Source organism: Canis lupus, chromosome 33 (genome assembly GCF_048164855.1).
Source record: "Canis lupus baileyi chromosome 33, mCanLup2.hap1, whole genome shotgun sequence".
In the NCBI taxonomy this organism is placed as follows: Eukaryota; Metazoa; Chordata; class Mammalia; order Carnivora; family Canidae; genus Canis; species Canis lupus.
The window spans coordinates 30,734,996-30,756,623 of NC_132870.1; the positions used below are offsets into that span (position 1 = coordinate 30,734,996).

At 38.8% G+C, this 21,628-nt stretch overlaps 1 long non-coding RNA gene across 11 annotated transcripts in view; it reads right to left on the reverse strand.

Moving 5' to 3' along the window:
* Positions 1 to 21,300, reverse strand: part of LOC140623819 (uncharacterized) — a 126,208-nt gene extending 104,908 nt beyond the window's left edge. For 8 of the 11 annotated variants that reach the window (XR_012023338.1, XR_012023340.1, XR_012023341.1 and 5 more), the window contains exons 1-2: positions 21,160 to 21,300; positions 9,768 to 9,826 (exon numbers count right to left, since the gene is read on the reverse strand). This is a non-coding gene — a long non-coding RNA (uncharacterized lncRNA). Of the gene's footprint in view, positions 1 to 4,747; positions 5,190 to 9,767; positions 9,827 to 20,813; positions 20,929 to 21,159 lie in introns of those variants that run through there. The other 3 variants (XR_012023342.1, XR_012023337.1, XR_012023336.1) reach the window with 2 other exon arrangements.
* Positions 21,301 to 21,628: the final 328 nt, after the last annotated feature.

The window sequence follows — 21,628 nt, forward strand, 5'->3', positions numbered from 1 at the left end:
AAATAGCAACAGTGAGGGTGGACATCTTTGTCCTGTTCTTGACTGTAGGGGAAAGGCTCTCAGTTTTTCCCCATTGAGGATGATATTTGTTGTTGGTCTTTTGAATATGGCCTTTATGATGCTGAGGTAAGTTCCATCTATCCCTACTTTGTTTAGGGTTTTTACTAGATAGGATGCTGTATTTTATCGGATGCTTTTTCTGCATCGATTGACAGGATCAGATGGTTCTTATCCTTTCTCTTATTAATGTGGTATGTCATGTTGATGGATTTGTGAATGTTGAACCACCTCTGTAGTCCAGGAGTAAACCCCACTTGATCATGGTGAATTATTCTTTCAATGTACTGTTGAATTTGATTTGCGAGGATTTTATTGAGAATTTTTGCATTCATGTTTATCAGGGATATAAGCCTATAATGCTCTTTTTTAGTGGGGTCTTTGCCTGGTTTTGGAATCAAGGGAATGCTGGTCTCATAGAACAAGTTTGGAAGTTTTCCTTCCATTTCTTTTTTTTTTTTTTTTTTTTTTTTGGAACAGTTTGAGGAGAATATATATTAACTCCTCTTTAAATGTCTGGTACAATTCCTCTGAGAATTTATCCAGCCATGGATTTTTTTTTTTGAAGTAGCAATACAAGTATATTTTATTTCACATTTTATTAGTAGACAGATGGGCAGAAAAAGACAAGATAAACCACTAAAGGGGAAGTTCAACACAAAAATGCATCAGATAATCTTTTCTCATAAGTTAAACTGAAGAAAAACATCTACAATTTCAGCTAAGAAAACTATTAAAGTCAGGTATGTCCTGCTGGTTTCAGAATAGTTGAAGATTGCATCTGAATCTTTTTGTAAATGTGAACCATTTTTATCAATGGGAGGGGAGGCGAGTTAACTTTCAGTGGAGAACTACACACTTTCCCCTACAATCTCTTACTGTATGTGTCCCAAACATAGGAAACCAGCAACTAAAGAAGCTAGTAATTTCCAGGGAAGAGGCAAGAAGGGACTACAAAAAAAGTCTGGCTAATAGAAAAGAACTCCGGAATGATATGAAATAGGGTGGGAAGACTTCGAGAAGCAACAACGGAATCCTGATATTACTTTCTCCACCCAGCCTCTCTTTTCGTTGGGAGATTTTGATTACCGATTCAATTTTTTTGCTTGTTATAGGTCTCTTCAAATTTTCTATTTCTTCAGTTTTGGTAGTTTGACGGTTTCTAGGAATTTGTCCATTTCTTCCAGGCTGCCCAGTTTGTTAGCTTATAATTTTTCCTAGTATTCTCTTATAATTATATTTCTGTGGTGTTGGTTGTGATCTCCCCTCTTTCATTTGTAATCCTATCTATTTGAATCCTTTCTGTTTTCTTTTTGTTAAGTCTGGCTAGGTGTATATCCATTTTATTAATTCTTTTGAAGAACTGGCTCTTCGTTTCATGAATCTGTTGTAATGTTTTTTTTTCTTTTTTATATAATCTATTTCTGCTCTAATATTTATTATTTCCCTTCTTCTGCTGGCTTTAGGTTTGTGTTTCTTTTCTAGCTCCTTTAAATGTAGGGTTAGATTGTGAATTTGAGACTTTTGCTTCTTGAGATGGGCTGATGTTGCAGTATACTTCCTTCTTAAGACTGCACCTCAAAGGTTTTGGACTTTCATGTTTTCATTTTCACTTACCTCCATGTATTTTATTTCTTCAATTTCCTGACTAACCCACTCATTTTTTAGTAAGATGTCCTTTAAGCTCCATGTATTTGTAGGGTTTCCAATTTTTTTCTTATGGTTGACTTCAAGTTTCACAGCATTGTGGTCTGAAAATATGCATGGTATTTCAATCTTTTTGTACTTGTTGGGGGTGGATTTGTGACCCAGTATGTGATCTATTCTGGAGAACGTTCCATGTGCACTGGAGAAGAATGTATATTTCCACTCTTTAGGATGAAATGTTCTGAATATATCTGTTAAGTACAACTGGTCCAGTGTGTCATTCAAAGCCATTGTTTCCATGCGGATTTTCTGCTTAGATGATCTGTCCATTTCTATAAGTTGGGGTGTTAAAGTCCCCTATTATTATAAATAAGTTTCTTTATGTTTATTATTAATTGATTTATAGATTTCGGTGCTCCCAAGTTGGGGGCATAAATATTTACAATTGTTAGATCTTCTTGGTGGAGAGACCCCTTAATTATGATATAATGCCCTTCTTCATGACTTGTTACAGTTTTTTTTTAAATCTAGTTTTTCTACATATGCCCACTCTAGCTTTCTTTTGACATCCATTAGCATGATAGATGGTTCTCCATCCTCTCACTTTCAATCTGCAGGTGTCTTTAGGTCTAAAATGAGTCTCTTGTAGGCAGCATATATAGATGGATCTTGTTTTTTTAAAATCCATTCTGACACCCTATGCTTTTTGATTGGAGAATTTAGTCCATTTACATTCAGAATGATTACTGAAAGCTATGAATTTACTGCCACCATGTTACCTGTAGAGTTGGCTTTTCTGGTGATATTCTCTGGTCCTTTCTAGTCTTTGTTGCTTTTTTTTTCCCTCTCCACTCAGAGAATCCCCCTTAAAATTTCTTGCAGGTCTAGTTTAGTCGTCATGAACTCCTTTAGTTTTTGTTGGTCTAGGAAATTCTTTATTTCTCCTTCTATTCTAAATGACAGCCTTGCTGAATAAAGAATTCTTGGTTGTATATTTTCCCCATTCAACACTTTGAATATTTCTTTCCACTGTTTTCTGACCTGCCAGGTTTCAGTAGACAGATCTGCTGTGAACCTGATCTGTCTGGTCTTGTAGGTTAGGGACTTTCTTCCCCTGCTCCTTTCAGGATTCTGTGTATTTTGTGAATTTGACAATGATATACCATGGTGATGGCTAGCTTTTGTTGACTTTAATGGGAGTTCTCTGCACTTCTCGGATTTTGATGTCTATGTCCTTCCCCAGATTAGGGAAGTTTTCAGCTATAATTTGTTTGAATAAACCTTCTGCCCCTTTTTCTTTCTTTTCATCTTCTGGCACTCCTATGATATAAATGTTACATTGTAATAAGTTGCTAAGTTCCCTAAGTCTACCTTCGTGGTCCATTGCCTTTCTTTCCCTCTTCTTTTCAGCTTCATTATTTTCCATAATTTTATCTTTTGTAGCTCCTCTGATTCATTCATCCTCATTTATATGGCCTCCATTTGGGACTGCATCTCAGTCATAGCATTTTTAACTTTGGCTGGACTAGATTTTGGTTCTTTTATCTCTGCAGTGAGGGATTTTCTAGGGTCTTCTATGTTTTCAAGCCCAGCTAGTATTCTTATAATCATTATTTTAAGTTCTATTTCAGACATCTTACTTATAGCTATATTAATTTAACTCCTGGCTGTGAGTAGTACTTCCTGTTCTTTCTTTTGGGGTGAATTTCTCCATCTCATCATTTTGCCTGGAAAAAGAAGAAAGAAAAAGAAAAAATACTCCCCCAATAATAAAAAAAATTAAAAAAAAACAAAGAAACTAGATCCTGGGTGTGTTTGGTGAGCTTATTAAAAGAATCTAGAGCCCAAAATAAGAAAGAAAAAAATACAATGAAAGTAAACAAATATATATATTAAAATTAGTTAAAAACAATTAAATAAAATAAATGAAAAAATAATAAAACAATAAAAAATAAGTACAAAAGAGGCTAGATACTGTTTTTCCCTAGAGCTGAAACTTTGCAGTCCTCTATGATCAGTAAACTGTGCAAAGGAATTGTATGTGCTGGTCTTTTGGGGAAGGTTCCCAGGTGAACTTGCCCTAGTGGAATTGTGCCTCTAGGCTGCAGGGAGGAGAGGCTTGGCGTAAGCAGTTCCAGACTCCACTAGGTGGTGCTGTTTTGCTCCCTGCAGACTGTCTGCTCTGATGGGCTGGATGAATATGGCTGCAACCAGCTCTCTAGCACCAGAGCTGAAAATGTGCAAACCAGCCCCTCAACTTTTCAGTGAGTCCTCACTGAAGAGTAATCACTTGTTTCCCTGGTTTCTGTCAGAACCCTGTGTTCACTCTGCCTGTGTCTGAACTTTTTTATCTCAGGCACATGACTACATTTTAAAACTCCAAATTTTAGGGACTCCCATGGCACAGAACCATACTGTTCCTCCTACGGAGGGTCTCCTCATGCTTCTTCCATTTGCCAGACTCATCCCAGGAAAGCAGTCAGATGACCATGTAGTGGTTTGCAGTTTATGGCAACACAGAGCAGAAAGCCAACATCTAGACTCACTGTTCTCAGCCATCGTCCACATTCTGATGCCTGGGAACAGAAGAGCACTTAGGCACGATCCATTCTTCTTGTGACCCAGGAGATCCTCAGACCATGGTATCACACCTGGGATTCTGCTTTGCTTCTCTACTCGGGCACCTCTAAGCCAGGCACATCTGCTACTGTAGGAGACTTCTAAAAGTTCTGACTTTGCACTCCATGGCTTATATAGTACCTTACTGTAGCCTCTGTAAGTAGGCTCCCTCCCCACTACGTTATCCACAGCTATATCTCCCCCAAATTCAAGTCTCCACACCTACCTTCCAAAAGGTGGTCATTTTTCTAGTTGTAGGCCTCCAGTTTTTGTTCTCTCAGACCTCCAATTGATTTCTTGGGTGTTCAGAATGATTTGATAACTATCTAGCTGTTTTGGAGGAAGGAGACAAGCTTGGGTACCCCTAATCATCTGCCATCTTAACTCCTCCCTCAGAAATGAAGTTCTGACACATGCTACAACATAGATCTTGAAAATCATTTAATTGTACTCTTCAAATAGGTGAATTTTACAGTATGTGAATTATGTCTAAATAAAGATGTTTTTAATACAGTATGTGAATTATGTCTAAATAAAAATGTTTTTAATCACCTAAAAATTTAAAAGGGAGAGAAAGAATATCCCCAAATAAACAAAATCAAGATAAAGAGACACCATTTTTTTATCTATCAGGTCAACCAAAGTTAGAGATTCGTAGAATTCACTGTTGGTAAGGGGGTAGAAAAATGGCTGGTAGCAGTGTGGATTAGAATAGTCTTTTGAATGGGAATTTGTCAACGCATTTTACAATTTTAAGTATGCTTTTCCTTTGACCCAGCAATCCAATTTTTAGAGATTTATCCTGTAGATCCTGCACAAAGACATTCTTAGTATACAAGGATGAAAGGATTTTCACTGCTTAGCTCCTGAAAGTAAAAACATGCCAGTCACTAAACATGTTAAATAAATTATGATGTTTCCATATACTGGAATAAGATACCTGCATTCATACCCACCCAAATGTTCTATCTTCTCTCCTATTGTAGATAAGCTCCTAGCTAAGGCCAATGTACTAGGTCTCATCTTTATTCAACTCCACAAAGCATTGCACTAGTAAATCTCCATTCTCTTTCTCACATCATGTTTTCTTCTCTAATGTTCTTTACCTTAGTAGAGAAACATGTTATTATTTCCCAAAAAGTTAAAATATGTACCTATTCACCTCATTTCTTTTTCCAGATAGCTCCTATTTTCAGCAAAATTTCTCTAAAGAGTTGTCTCTGCCTGCCGTTTTAGAGAATTTAGCAGAAACTATTGGATTTTAAGTGATTATGCCATTAGACCTAGCAATTCTATTAAATTCCCTTTTAGAAAAATCCATATATATGTCTACCTAAAGAAATTCTTTTATTTGTTCAACCAATATTATAGAACACTTGTTATGTCCAAGGTCTATGCTAAAAATTGACACAGTTTCTTTTATCAGAGAATGAAAGACAAAAACAAAACAAAGAGTTATCTAGGCTCATCTAAAATTTCTCCCTTGAGGGTGCCTGGGTGGCACAGTCAGTAAGCATCTGCCTTTGGCTCAGGTCATGATCTGTCCCAGGATCCTGGGATGGAGTCCCACATCAGGTTCCCTGCTCAGTGAGGAGTCTGTTTTCCCCTCTGCCTCTCCTTCCTGCTCATGTTCTCTCTCTCTCTTGCTCTAATAAAATATTTTAAAAATAAAAAATAAATAAAATTTCCCCCTTGAGCCCATTCTAGTAGGGCTTTCATCCCCATTATTACACTGAAACTACACTTGCTGAAGTCACTTTGCTAAATTCAAGTCAATTCTCAATTAAAACAATTCTACAGAAAGCAGAAATAATAGTGTCCAAGTATACATTTAATTGATACCTGGCTTACTCTGAAAAATTTTAGAATTTTTAGACAAATGAAATGGACCATATTGTTCAGATAATCTAAAGAAACCGTATTCTCAGTAGAGTTTTGGTGTTTTATCAAAATTGTAGTGAGTCTGAGTACAGATTTTTCTCTTTCGCTACTTTAAGAGCCAGATGAATTGAGACAAATGTTAATATATTCTTATAAAATTTGAGAAGCAGTTATCTGAATGGAATCTACACTAAAAGTAGCACCATTGAGCAAAGAAGACTTTTCCTGATAAATGATTTTGAACCTATCTACTCTATACATAGACTGATATTAAGGTCCCAAAATTACAGGATGTAGAATATAGCTCCAGTTGTTTAAGCCTGTAAAAGATTTAAAGAAAACATTGGCAATCTTCTTCCTCAGCCATTTCCTTTTAGGAAGAAAAAAATAAAATAACTCTTCATAAAGTATATCATAAAATCAATTATTTTAATCAATATATATTTGCAAATAACACTTTAAGGTAAATTGCAGATGTATTATAATTGGGAAGGATAGATGTCACCATTATAATGAAGATTATCCCTGAGCAGTGTAACTGATTCCTATCTAAGGAATTAAAGGTCTAAGTCTAAGGATCAATAGAAGCCCAAATAAATGTATACTCTTCCTAAAAGATTTATCAACATAAGAATAAAGAGAACCTATGCTCTGATTTTTCAGAAGAGGCCTAATGTGAAGTTTATCAAAGAGAAAACTATGAAAAAATTGAACAGGGATCCCTGGGTGGCTCAGCGGTTTAGCGTCTGCCTTTGGCCCTGGACATGATCCTGGAGATCCGGGATCGAGTTCCGCATCGGGCTCCCGGCATGCAGCCTGCTTCTCCCTCTGCCTGTGTCTCTGCCCCCGCCCCCTGTGTGTATCACAAATAAATAAATAAATACTTTAAAAAATAAATAAATAAATACTTTAAAAAATTTGAACAAAATGCCTGCTAAACAAACAGATGCTTAATCTGGGGTAAGTAAAGAGCTGTGCTTTTTCCCCTATTTCTTTTAAATATAAGGTGATAGATTATACTCTGGATCCAGTTAGCATTAGTCAATGGCTGTACATAAAAATATCGTGTTTAAACTTTTAAATCAACTATGCAGTCATAAAATGAGAGCAACACAAAATGTAGATTTAGAGCAGTTGGCCTTTACTACAAAGCTGAGAAGAGTCTCAGTAGTCAACTCGTATCTGATCTAACTCATGCTTCTAAAAGTAGGCCCCAGAATCTACCCTAAATTTTAGTTCTGCCATACTTAGATTTTTCTTACATGAATATTTTTATTTTCATATTTCATGTTGGTATTGGGGAAGCGAAGGTCTTTATTTCAAGGCAATAGGGAATAAGATTTAACCATACAAGGTCCAATGTGGATGTTTTGATTTCACATGATATCTAACAGATAATGGCCATAGGTTTAGTTGTGCCTTGTTTTATTAACCACCAGTCCTTTTCAAATGAGACACTGTCAATAACAGGAAATTATGAATACTAAGTCAAGGGTGTAGATAAACACATAGTAAACTCAAGAATTTGAGTTATTTCAGAGAGGACGAAGACTCTTTCTTGAAGTTTTCCAAAATACTGATGCAAGTACTATAAGTGTCTAGGATTCTCTTGCAAGGATCTTTCTTTGTCTTCCTTACTAAATGTTAGGAGTGAATTTCTTTCCGATTCTAATGTGTCCTTCACTGAGGAAGTACCTTCTAAGAGAGCAAAAGTACTGGCCTTTCTCTGCTCCTTATTCATTTCTCTCCTTATATTTAGGAGCAAGAATGTATCAACCCTCCCCTTCTTTTCTCTTCCAGGAGTCTACTTCTTCAGAAAGCATACTTTCCGATCTATTTTTATCAATAAAGCAAATTTAACAATAAAGGTTCCCTGTGAGGTAGGGAAAGTGGTATGAAATTACCCAGGGTACTGGGACAGAGTGATGAGTATACTTAATTCTTTGGGTTCATTATTATTACTGCACACCTGAACTATGTCCCTCAGTCACATCTCTATCTGTAATAACTATTTATCTCTCAGTTGGCTGAAAATTCAGGTAGGAAGAAGGAGACATATAAATTACTGATGCACTGAAACTTAACATCAATATAGAGTTCCTCTCAGAGCTCTAAAAAGCTGTATTTGCTCAGCCACATCAGTTAACTAGCATTATTCAGAAATACTCCCAATTTTCCACAATTTGCTTCTGAAATTCCATCTTTAAATGTATATTGGTAAATAAAAATAAATTGCTAGCTTTGAGCTGATAATGTAATAACAGAGGTTGGCCTTAAACAGTAATTGAAGAGTTGGCCAAGTCCTACTTGGGGCCTAAAGTTTATCTTGAAGAATGAGGAACACATAGCTAGAAGGGCACAACAAAGTTGAGGAGAGGTTTAGAGGTTTTTTGTTTTTTTTTTTTTACAAACTTGATATATGTGGGAGAGATAGTGAGAGACTAGCATCACAATGCAGGATCACAGTGGTGAAAAGCAAACCTGAATTGATGTAGTAGGGTCCAGAATATGTGAAATCTTGAAAGTCAGCCTGGGGCCTTATCCTACAGACAATTAAGGAACCTGTCAAAAGTTTAGTGAAGCTGTGCTCGCCTCGGCAGCACATATACTAAAAAAGTTCAGTGAAGCTATTCCATGGTATTGCTGCCTCAGCATCCATTTTGTTTGGCCAGGGGTCTGTAGTGACCTTAAACTGACACAAACCTCTCATGGAGTGCATGCCCTAGATAACAGCCTACAGAGTCACATGCAAATATAAGTTCCCAATATGACTTTCCCAGCTGCCCTTGTGATTAAAAGTCCCTCCTTCCTGCAGGACCCTTCCCCTTGTGCGTTCCCTAGAGAAGACACCTATAAAGCTTACCAAAACTCTGCTCTTTTTGTTTCAATCAACCAATTAGGCTTTAGCACAGGGAACCCAAAAGCACTCCACCATGGACACTAATGAAAGCATATTTCCCGGGTATGTTGTTGAGTCACAACTCACCATTTAGCATCCTGTGCCCCACTTAAGGTTAACTTAACAAAGTCATAACAGAATCACTAAAAATGTTTGAGCAGGGAAAAAATATACTGAAAATAAAGAATTAGAAATGGTAATTTGATTTTTTTTTTAAAGAAGGTGGACAGAATTAGCAAGAGAATCAAGTACAATTTAGCAGGAAGTTTGAAATGACTAGAACCTTGGGACACCTGGGTGGCTCAGTGGTTGAGCATCTACCTCAGCTCAGGCCGTGATCCTGGGATCAGGTCCTGCATCAGGCTCCCTGCAGGGAACCTGCTTCTCCCTCTGCCTGTGTCTCTGCCTCTGTGTGTGTGTCTCTCATGAATAAGTAAATAAAATCTTAAAAAAAGAAGAAGAAATGACCAGAACCTCAATAAATTTTCTTCCTTCTCTGAATCACTAATTTTATTTAAAGCAAAACCTATTAGTCTCTCCTTGGTCATCCACTATTTACTCCTCAACCCACCACAATATGCTTTCTGCATTGGAAATGGTTCTTGCTAAAGTACCATCAATGTATCAATTGCTAAATCCCTGGGCAGTATTTCATTTATCTTACCTGAGCAAGCACCAACAAGCAAGATAACTGACCATTCCTTCCATATTAGTTTTCTAAAGCTGTCATAACAAAACAAAAACAAAAATATGTCAAAACATTCAAACTAGGTGCCTTAAACAATAGAAATTTATTGTCTCACAGTTCTGAAGGCTGGAAATCTGAAATCAAAGTGTCTGCAGGGTTGTTTACTTCTGAGGGCTATGGAGGAAGGCTGTGTTCCAAGCCTCTCTCCATGGCTTAGATGGATATCTTCATGTTCACACAGTACTCTCCCTGTATGTGTGTCTTTGTGTCCAAATTTCCCCTTTTTATAAGGGCACTAGTATTGGATTAAGGCCCACCCTAATTATATCATTTTAACTTGTTTATACCACTATGAAGACCCTATCTCCAAATATGGTTACCTACTGAGGTACTAGGGATTAGGACTTCAACCCTTAACATCCTCCTTCTTGACATTTTCCTCCTTTGGCTTCCTTATCATCTCTCTCATACATCTCTGAGCACTCTTTTTTCTTTTCTAGTTTTTCTTCCACCAATTTCCCCTTATACTTTGGTATTTCCCAGCATTCTGTACTCCTTCGTCTTGCTTTTTATTCCACATGCTACCCCCTAAGGCTCCATGCTTACATGGCTTTTACTGTCATGTGCATAGGGATGTCTCCAAAGTCTCTATCTGAAGTCCAATCTCTTACATTTGTCAAAACCCATAAAATTGTACAGCACAAAGAATAAACATTAATGTGTTCAAATTAGAAAAAAATCATGTATGAGGGTAGAGGATTCAAGATCAAGTACAGAATGTGACCAAAACACCTAACTTATTACAAATGTATTTATAATCTTACTGAATGGGGTAGAGGGAAAGGTGCTAGTCTCTGTAACTGTGAAAATGAGTGAAGCCTGTAAGACTAAGGGCAGAAGAAACTATATACAAACACTGTGCTTTGTTGATAAAGTTGTTTCCCATAGGAGCTCTGGCTAACAATCCTGATACCACTACGCACACATATATAGTATAAATGAACAAGTAACTGGAAGGCAGATGGTAGGGGCCAGGTTTTGCACCATTGGAATGGGAATTACACACAAGCAAAGGAATGACCCATATGGTAATCGATTAGAGTTTGAAACATCAGTATGAACTCATGTTTAGCTTAATAGGTTACAGATAGAGATATTTATAGATATATGTATATAAGAAGTCAATAAACACACATTCTTTCCTTGGTCTGTCAGCTGCCAAAGACTAGAAGCAATGACACCTCAGTAGTACTTGGGTACTAACATCCATATCTTGGCTTCTAATACTATTAATGCTATTAACATCCATATCTTGGCTTCTGATACTATTCTCCAATAAAAGAAACGAAGGGTCCTTGGAAAAAACGGCTGATTTTAGGACGAAGGCAGGAAATATTCAAGATTAGCCTAGAGCAACTTATAGTTCCAGAAAGCAAGGAAATGCTCAAAAACAAAACAAAACAACCTTAAGATCATCGAGGAATGTTGGAGGGACACAGGAACCAACTGGAAGAGTTCCCAATGGCCAAAGATGGACTAATTTGATAAGTGAAGACAATGGATTATAACCCAAAGTATAAAAGAAATATCCACAAGTCCACACTGATATGAATAAAAGATTAAATAAATTGACAAAGGGGGAAATGTAAACAAATATCCTGTGCAGAAGTCCACATAATTGATGTTGATATTATGCCCACAAGGAAGTGGTGCATAGCTCCCTACCCCTCCTTAAGTGCAGGCTATGCACAATAACTTCCTCCAAAGAGTAGGGAAAGGGAGATAAAAGTCAACTTTAAAATGGAGAACTTGTGAAAACAGAGCTACTCTATGATCCAGCAATTGCACTACTAGGTATTTACCCCAAAGATACAAATGTAGTGATCTGAAGGGGCACTTGTTCATAGCAGCAATGTCCACAATAACCAAACTGTGGAAAGGCCCAGATGTCCAACAACAGATAAATGGATAAAGATGTGGTATATATATGCAATGGAATACTACTCAGCCATCAGAAAGGAGGAATACTTACTCTATGCTTTGACGTGGATGCAACTGGAGGGTATTATGCTGAGCAAATGAGTCAATCAGAAAAAGACAATTACATGGCTTCATTCATATGTGGAATATAAGAAACAGTGCAGAGGATCATAGGGAAGGGAGAGAAAACTGAATGGGAAGTCATCAATGAGGGAGAAAAATCATGAGACTCTTAACTAAAGGAAAAAAACTGAGGGTTGCTGGAAGGGAGGTAGATGTGGGTGGGGTGGGATAATTGGGTGATGGGCATTAAGGAGGGCATGTGATGTGATAAGCACTGGATGTTATACACAACTGTTATACACAACTGATAAATTGTTGAATATTCCATCTGAGACTAAGTATGTTGGCTAACTGAATTTAAAATAAAAAAAATCGGGATCCCTGGGTGGCGCAGCGGTTTGGCGCCTGCCTTTGGCCCAGGGCGTGATCCTGGAGACCTGGGATCGAATCCCATGTCGGGCTCCCGGTGCATGGAGCCTGCTTCTCCCTCTGCCTGTGTCTCTGCCTCTCTCTCTCTCTCTCTCTGTGTGACTATCATAAATAAAAAAAATAAAAATAAAAATAAAATAAAATAAAATAAAATAAAATAAATCAAGTGGAGAACTTGACAAACACTATCTCAGCAAGCTGTTCCAAGTCAACGTCAGTGGTAAGTCATATGGACAGTATGTACCATTCATATGATGTGATGCGAGCACTTCACCTCTGTGGTCATCCTCCCAAAACCCATAATCCCAGCATAATCATGAAAAAAACATCAAACTTTAATAGAAGAATATTCTACAAAATACCTGACCATGACTCAGAACTGTCAAAAATAATGACATAAACACGAATTTTAAAATTCAAAAATAAGGACACTTGGGTGGCTCAGCAGTTAAGTAAGCATCTACCTTTGGCTAAGGGCATGATCCTGGAGTCCCAGGATCAAGTCCCACATCAGGCTCCCTGCATGAAGCCTGCTTCTCCCTCTGTCTATGTCTCTGCCTCTCCCTCTGCCTATGTCTCTGCCTCTCTCTCTGTGTCTCTCACGAATAAATAAATAAAATCTTAAAAAATAATAAAATAAATAAAATAAAAATTCAAAAATGGGGGGGGCAAGATGCCAGAAGAATAGGGGTCCTCAACTCACTTGGCCCCACCAACTTACCTAGATAACTTTCAAAACATCCTGAACACCTACGAATTTGACCTGAGATTTAAAGGGAGAACAGCTGGAATGCTACAAAGAGAAAAGTTTTCACTTATAACAAGGGTGTATTTTACTTAGGTCATGGTTTATATTTTTGACTCAGCCTGCTCATACAACCACTCTGCACTGGACAAAATGACTAGAAGGAAGAATTCACCACAAAAGAAAGAACTGGAAACAGTACTCTCTGCCACAGAGTTACAGAATTTGGATTTCAATACGATGTCAGAAATTCAATTCAGAATACAATTATAAAGCTACTGGTGGCTCTGGAAAAAAGCATAAAGGACTCTAGAGACTTCATTACTGCAAAATTGAGATCTAATCAGGCCGAAAGTAAAAATAGATTAAATGAGATGCAATCCAAACTGGATGTCCTCATTGCTAGGGTTAATGAGGTGGAAGAGAGAGTGAATGACACAGAAGATAAGTTGATGGTAAGGAACGAAGCTGAGGAAAAAAGAGAAAACAATTAAGAGCCCATGAGGAAAGATTAGGGAAATAAATGATAGCCTGAGAAGGAAGAATATACGTCTAATTGGGATTCCAGAGGAGGCTGAGAGAGAGAGAGAGAGAGATAGGGCCACAAAGCATACTTGAACAAATCACAGCTGAAACTTCCCAAATCTGGGGAAGGAAACAGGCACTCAGATCCAAGAGATAGAGAGGACCCCCCAAAAAAATCAATAAAAACCATTCAACAGCTCAATATTTAATAGAGAAACTTGCAAATTTCAAAGATAAAGAGAAAATCCTTAAAGCAGTGTGAGACAAGAGATTCTTAACTTATATGGGGAGAAATATCAGATTAACAGCAGACCTCTCCACAGACACCTGGCAGGCCAGAAAGGGCTGGCAGGATATATTCAGGGTCTTAAATGAGAAGAACATGCAACCAAGAATACTTTATCCAGCAAGGCTGTCATTCAGAATAGAAGGAGAGATAAAGAGCTTCCAAGATGGGAAGAAACTGAAAGAATACGTGACCACCAAACCAGCTCTGCAAGAATTATTAAGGCAGACCCTGTAAAAGAAAGAGGGAGTCCAAAGAAACAATCCATAAAAACAGGGACTGAATAGGTAACATAATGACATTAAATTCATTTCTTTCAATAGTTACTCTGCACGTGAATGGGCTAAAAGATCCCAATCAAAAGACGCAGGGTATTGGACTGGATAAAAAAGCAAGACCCATCTATTTGCTGTCTACAAGAGACTCATTTTAGACCTAAGGACACTTCCAGCCTGAAAATGAAGGAGTGGAGAACCATTTACCATTCAAATGGTCCTCAAAAGAAAGCTGGGGTAGCAATCCTCATATAAGATAAATTAAAGTTTATCCCAAAGACTGTAGTAAGAGATGAAGAGGGACACTGTATCATACTTAAAGGGTCTATCCAACAAGAGGACCTAATGATCATGAATATTTGTGCCCTTAATGTGGGAGCTGCCAAGTATATCAAGCAATTAATAACCAAAGTAAATACATACGTAGATAATAATACAGTAAAAGTAGGAGACTTCAACATGGCACTTTCAGCAAATGACAGATATTCAAAGCAGAACATCACCAAAGAAACAAGGGCTTTAAATGATACACTGGACCAGATGGATTTCACAGATATATACAGAACTTTGCATCTGAACACAACTGAATACACATTCTTCTCAAATGCACATGGAACTTTCTCCAGAATAGACCACATACTGGGACACAAATCAGGTCTCAACCGATACCAAAAGATTGGAATTGTCCCCTCCATATTTTTAGACCACAATGCTTTGAAACTAGAACTCAATCACAAGAAGAAATTTGGAGGAAACTCAAAACACATGAAGATTAAAGAGCATCTTACTAAAAGATGAATGGGTCAACCAGGAAATTAGAGAAGAATTAAAAATATTCATGGAAACTCATGAAAATGAAGATACAATTGTTCAAAATCTTTGGGATACAGCAAAAGAGGTCCTAAGATGGAAATACATCAGAATACCAGCCTCCCACAAAAAAATTGGAAAAAACTCAAATATACAGGCTAACCTCACACCTAAAGGAATTGGAGAAAGAACAGCAAGTAAAACCTACACTAAACAGAAGAAGAGAGATAATAAAGTTTCAAGCATAACTCAATGAAATAGAGACTAGAAGAACTGTAGAACAGATCAACAAAACCAGGAGTTGGTTCTTTGAAAGAATTAATAAGATAGATAAACCCCTAGCCAACCTTATTAAAAAGAAAAAAGACTCAAATTAATAAAATCACAAATCAAAGAGGAAAGATCACAACCAATACCAAGGAAATATAAATGATTTTAAAAATGTATTATGAGCAGCTATATGCCAACAAATTAGGCAATCTAGAAGCTAGAAAACCACAAATTACCAAAACTGGAACAGGAAGAAATACAAAACCTGAACAGGCCAATAACCAGTGAGAAAATTGAAGCAGTCATCAAAAACCTCCCAAGACACAAAAGTCCAGGGCCAGATGGTTTCCCAGGGGAATTCTATCAAACATTTAAAGAAGAAATAATATCTATTCTCCTAAAGCTGTTTTGGAGGACAGAAAGGAATAGAATACTTCCAAACTCATTTTATGATGCCAGCCCAGCATTACCTTGATTCCAAACCAGACAAAAAGGAGAATTATAGGCCAATATCCCTGATGAACATGGATGCAAAAATTCTCAATAAGATACTAGCCAATAGGATCCAGCAATACCTTAAGAAGATTATTCACCATGACCAAGTGGGATTTATCCCCCAGGATGCAAGGTCGGTTCCATACTCATAAAACAATCAACGTGATAGATCACATCAACAAGAGAAAAAACAAGAACCATATGATCCTCTCAATAGATACAGAGAAAGCATTTGATAAAATACAGCATCCATTCCTGATTGAAACTCTTCAAAGTGTAGGGATAGGGATTAGGGATGCCTGGGTAGCTCAGTTATGGAACACCTGCCTTTGACTCAGGGCGTGATCCTGGAGTCCTAGGATTGAGTCCCACATCGAGCTCCCTGCATGGAGCCTGCTTCTCCCTCTGCCTGTGTCTCTGCCCCCCCCCCCTCTGTCTCTGTCTCTCTCTCTCTCATGAATAAGTAAGTAAAATCTTTAAAAAACAAAAACAAAGTGTAGGAATAGAGGGAACATTCCTCAATCTCTTAAAAGCCATCTATGAAAAAAAAAAAGCCATCTATGAAAAGCCCACAGCAAATATCATTCTCAATGGGGGAAAACTAAGAGCTTTTCCCCTAAGATCAGGAACATGATAGGGATGCCCACTCCCACCACTGTTATTCAACATAGTACTAGAAGTCCTAGCCTCAACAATCAGACAACAAAAAGAAATAAAAGGCATTCATTTTTTTTTAATAAAAGGCATTCAAATTGGCAAAGAAGAAATCGAACTCTCTCTCTTTGCAGATGACATGATACTGTACATAGAAAACCCAAAAGACTCCACTCCAAGATTGCTAGAGCTCATACAGCAATTTACCAATGTGGCAGGATACAAAATCAATGCACAGAAATTGGTGGCATTTCTATATAGTAACAATGAGATTGAAGAAAGAGAAATTAAGGAATCAATCCCATTTACAATTGCACCCAAAAGCATAAGATACCTAGGAATAAATCTAACCAAAGAGGTATAGGTTCTATACCCTAAAAACTACAGAGCATTTCTGAAAAAAATTGAGGAAGACACAAAGAGATGGAAAAACACTCCATGCTCATGGATTGGAAGAATATTGTGAAAATGTTTATGCTACCTAGGGCAATTTATACACTCAATACAATCCCTTTCAAACTACTGTGGACTTTCTTGACAGAGTTGGAACAAATAATCTTATGATTTGTGTGGAATCAGAAAAGACTTCGAATAGCCAGAGGAATACTGAAAAAGAAAACCAATGCCAGGGGCATCACAATGCCAGATTTCAAGTTGTATTACAAAGCTGTGATCATCAAGACAGTGTGGTACTGGCACAAAAACAGATACATAGATCAACGGAATAGAATAGAGAACCCAGAAATGGGCCCTCAACTCCATGGTCAACTTATCTTCAACAAAGCAGGAAAGAATATCCACTGGAAAAAGGACCGTCTACTCAATAAATGGTGTTGGGAAAATTGGACAGCCACATGCAGAATGAAACTAGACCATTCTCTTACACCATACACAAAGATAAATTCAAAATGGTTGAAAGATCTAAATGTGAGACAAGAATCCATCAAAATCCTAGAGAACACAGGCAACAACTTTTTTGAACTTGGCCACATTAAGAAGAAATAATACCAGCCTCCCTCAAAAGAATTGGAAAAAACTCAAATACACAAGCTAACCTCACACCTTCTTGCAAGATACATCTAAGGCAAAGGAAACGAAAGCAAAAATAAACTATTGGGACTTAATCAGGATAAAAAGTTTCTGCATAGCAAAAGAAACAGTCAACAAAACTAAAAGACAATCTACAGGGACGCCCGGGTGGCTCAGCAGTTAAGCTCTGCCTTTGGCTCAGGATGTGATCCTGCAGACCCAAGATTGAGTCCCACATCGGGCTTCCTGCAAGGAGCCTGCTTCTCCTTCTGCGTATGTCTCCACCTGTCTCTCTGTGTGTCTGTCATGAATAAATAAATAAAATCTTAAAAAAAAAAAAAGACAACCTACAGAATGGGAGAAGATATTTGCAAATGACGTATCAGATAAAGGGCTAGTATCCAAGATCTATAAAGAACTTATTAAACTCAGCAGCAAAGAAACAAACAATCCAATCCTGAAATGGGCAAAAGACATGAACAGAAATCTCACAGAGGAAGACACAGACATGGCCAACACGCACATGAGAAAATGCTCCACATCACTTGCCATCAGGGAAATACAAATCAAAACCGCAATGAGACACCACCTCACACCAGTGAGAATGGCAAAAATTAAAAACACAGGAAACAAATGTTGGAGAGGATGTGGAGAAGGGGGAACCCTCTTGCACTGTTGGTGGGAATGTGAACTGGTGCAGCCACTCTGGAAAACTGTGTGGAGGTTCCTCAGAGTTAAAAATAGAACTACCTTATGACCCAGCAATTGCACTACTGGGTATCTACCCCCAAGATAAAGATGTAGTGAAATACCGGGACACCTGCACCTCAATGTTCATAGCAGCAATGTCCACAATAGCCAAACTGTGGAAGGAGCCTCAGTGTCCATCGACAGATGAATGGATAAAGAAGATGTGGTCTATATACACAGTGGAATATTACTCAGCCATTAGAAAGGACGGATACCCACCATTTGCTTCAATGTGGATGGAACCGGAGGGTATTATGCTGAGTGAAGCAAGTCATTTGGAGAAGGACAATCATCATATGGTTTCACTCATACGGGGAATATAAGAAATAGTGAAAGGAATTATAAGGGAAAGGAGGGGAACTGAGTGGGGAAAAAATTAGAGAGGGAGACAAACCATGAGAGACTCCTAACTCTGGGAAATGAACAAAGGGTTGTGGAAGGGAAAGTGGGTGGGGGATTGGGGTAACTAGGTGATGGGCACTGAGGAGGGCACTTGATGGGATGAGCACTGGATGTTATACTATATGTTGGCAAATCTAACTTCAATAAAAACAAATGAAAACATTTTAATATCAAGTTAAAAAAGAAAAAAAAGTGGTGTCTTTGGTTTCCTAAAAATAAAAAAATAAAAATTCAAAAATAATGAAAGTCTGAGAAATTGTTACATCCAAGAAGAGCCTAAGGACATATAACAATTAAATGTAATATCATTTCCTGGATGGGATGTGGGAAGAAAAAAAGCACATTTGATAAGAACTAAGGAAATCGGAATAAAGTATGTAAAAATAAATTTTTATAACTACTTATCAAATGTATGAGTGATTTTTTATTAGTAACCTTGTTCTTGCCACACTTTCTCGATTGTGATAAGTTGAAAGAGGATGAGCTTTGGCATCAACCAGACCAGATATGATCTCACCTTTACCACTCAATAGCTGTTGAATCCTAAACAAGTTACTTTTCATAAAGCCTGTTTCCTCATTTTAAAAAGGTGCTAATGTCTCTTCATAAGACTGCTGTAAGGATAAAAATGAGATAACTATACATAAAACACCTAGCACCATAATTGGCACATAGCAAGAGCTCAATAAGTACTAAAATTTGTCCCTTTTGCAAATTACAATGAAATCTGGAAGTCAAAATGGGCAGGTCTTATACATTATGTAGAAGGCTGACTGTTTAAGTCTCATGTTGCAGATTAATATTTTGCTATCTGACACTTACTGGGTTGGTATCACTCGTCAGAAATTAAAATATTTTGAATGCAATATGCCTTTGATGAGGGATAAACCCTGTATCAGCTGTTAGAATTTTTCATAAATCTTCACCTTGTATTTGCTTGAAATCTAATTATGTCTTGCCTATTTGAAAAGTCCTTTCTGAATATCCCTTATTTTTAAAAAGAGAGTAGTAAAAGAGAACAACCATTTAATTCACTATAACAGTTAATAAGAAAAGCAACAGACACAATGCATTTTAGTCATGAATTGGGCCTTAATAAAAGTGCCTTTTCTGATCGCAAGAAGGAAATTCATAACAGTGACCAAAAGCATCCCAGGACCGCATACTGTGCTGAAATACAAAAGCATAAGCCAAAGTAAGAGTACCTTTATCTTCTATTTGGATACCGAAAATAAACCATCAAACAGAACTGATAAGAACCAAAACTAATAATATCAGTAATAAATTTTTAAAAAGAACTGTCAAGGAAAAAAAGACATGAAAATATTAGTAGCAAAACAATGCAATTTCCAAAGCAATTTCCAGTTCCTTACTGGCTATGGGGAAAAAAAGCTCTTTTCACTAGATTAGTCCTCACATAATAAGAATTAAGAGCAGCCTCTAGTGGCAGGTTAAGGATTTTACAAAGTGACCTTGCAGAAACCAAACTGCCTTTATTTCTTTTACTATTTGCTATGAGCAGAAAAGACATTTTATCCAAGGAACCTGAGGAAGCTCAGAGCCAAGTCTGTTAGTAAATTTTAGCAATTATACATAATTTCATCCCACCTTGAGTGCTCTTAATAATAGTTCTATTTTGTTTTCTTCTCTATATACGTAATTTAAAAAACCACCTCAAATTCTTTTTAGACAGAGATAGGCTATTAACTGAATGAGCTATTATCTGAACCCCGGGATGGGGGTAGGGGGAGTATTTTATTGTTAAGGAATGAAATCACTGACAAAAACCTGAATGAAGACAAATAGGTTTGATGAACTGAAGTGCAACTCTTCCTCTTCTCTTTTTGTAAAGATTTTATTTATTTACTTGAGAGAGAGACAAACAGAGGGGCAGAGGGAGAGGAAGAAGCAGATTCCCCACCGAGCAGAGAGCGCAACGCAGGACTCGATCCCAGGACCCTGAGATCATGACCTGAGCTGAAGGCAGACACAACCAATTGAGCCACCCAGTCTGTCTCTCTAAATCAGGAGTGACCCAAAGTAGAAATACTACAGAGGAAAATAGAAATATCTCTTCCAAACAGAAACAATGAACTTCCCTGAATCTCAGGGCATCTTTTCAAAGCGGGGGGGCCCCTCTCTCCAACAGTGCAAGAGTTAAGGCTGGGAAGTACCAAATGTTTTCTTCCCTGCACTTCTCTTTCCTCAGAATTGGAATCTACGTAAAGTCTTGATTTCTCAGCACTCACGAAATTGAAAATGAAGGAATCAAGAGACTGTTGTTACTGCTACAAAGACACGGATGTTACCTCTGGCTGAAACTCAATCGGAGGGAGGTGCTGGGACGCGAGGCCGGCCCGGCCTGCACGGGGAGCTCTACCGCTATGGGGTTAGCAACGCTGTCTTTAGGAACCTCCAGGAAGCCTGTGAACACCCAGGACGGTGGTTGTTGTTTGTTTGTTTGTTTGTTTTTTAACTTCGCAGGAAGGACAGCGCCAGGGAGGTGGGAACATCCACGCCCTGGGCACCGCATGTAGGACACCAACCGCCGCGCGGGGGAGGCCAAGCAGCAGCTTCACGGCGCATCGCCCCCCTCCCGCCAAGATCGTCGGGCTCCACCCTCTGGGGACGTGGGAAACGACAAAGGCCGCAAACCTCGCCGCTCCTCAGGGTGTGTGGCTCCGCCTCCCGGTTCTCAGGGGCCTCCGAGGGCGGCCTTGCCCGCTCCCTCCTCCGCCCGGCCCCGCTGGGGTCGCCACGCGCCGCCAGGTTAGCGCCGGCGAGGTGCCCCCCGCGGGCTCCGCCCCCCGCGCCCCGGCCCCGGCCCCGGCCCCCGCCCCCGCCCCCGCCGCAGGACCGGCCCCTCCTTCCCCGGCTCGCAGCGCCGCCCCTCCCCGCAGCGAGCCTCCCGCGTGTGGCGCATCCTCCCCCCGGGGCCGGGCGGCCGGGGAAGTGCGCGCGGAGAGGCCCCGGGCTCGAGCGCGAAGCTCCAGGCTCCTCAAAATAAACGGCTCGCTGGGGCGTGGAGAGGAAGGAGGGAAGCTTCGGGAAAGGCGCGGAGGTGACCGCAAGCCCTGCCTCCCCGACCAGGCCTGCAGCGCAGCGGGGCCGAAGGCGCGAGCCC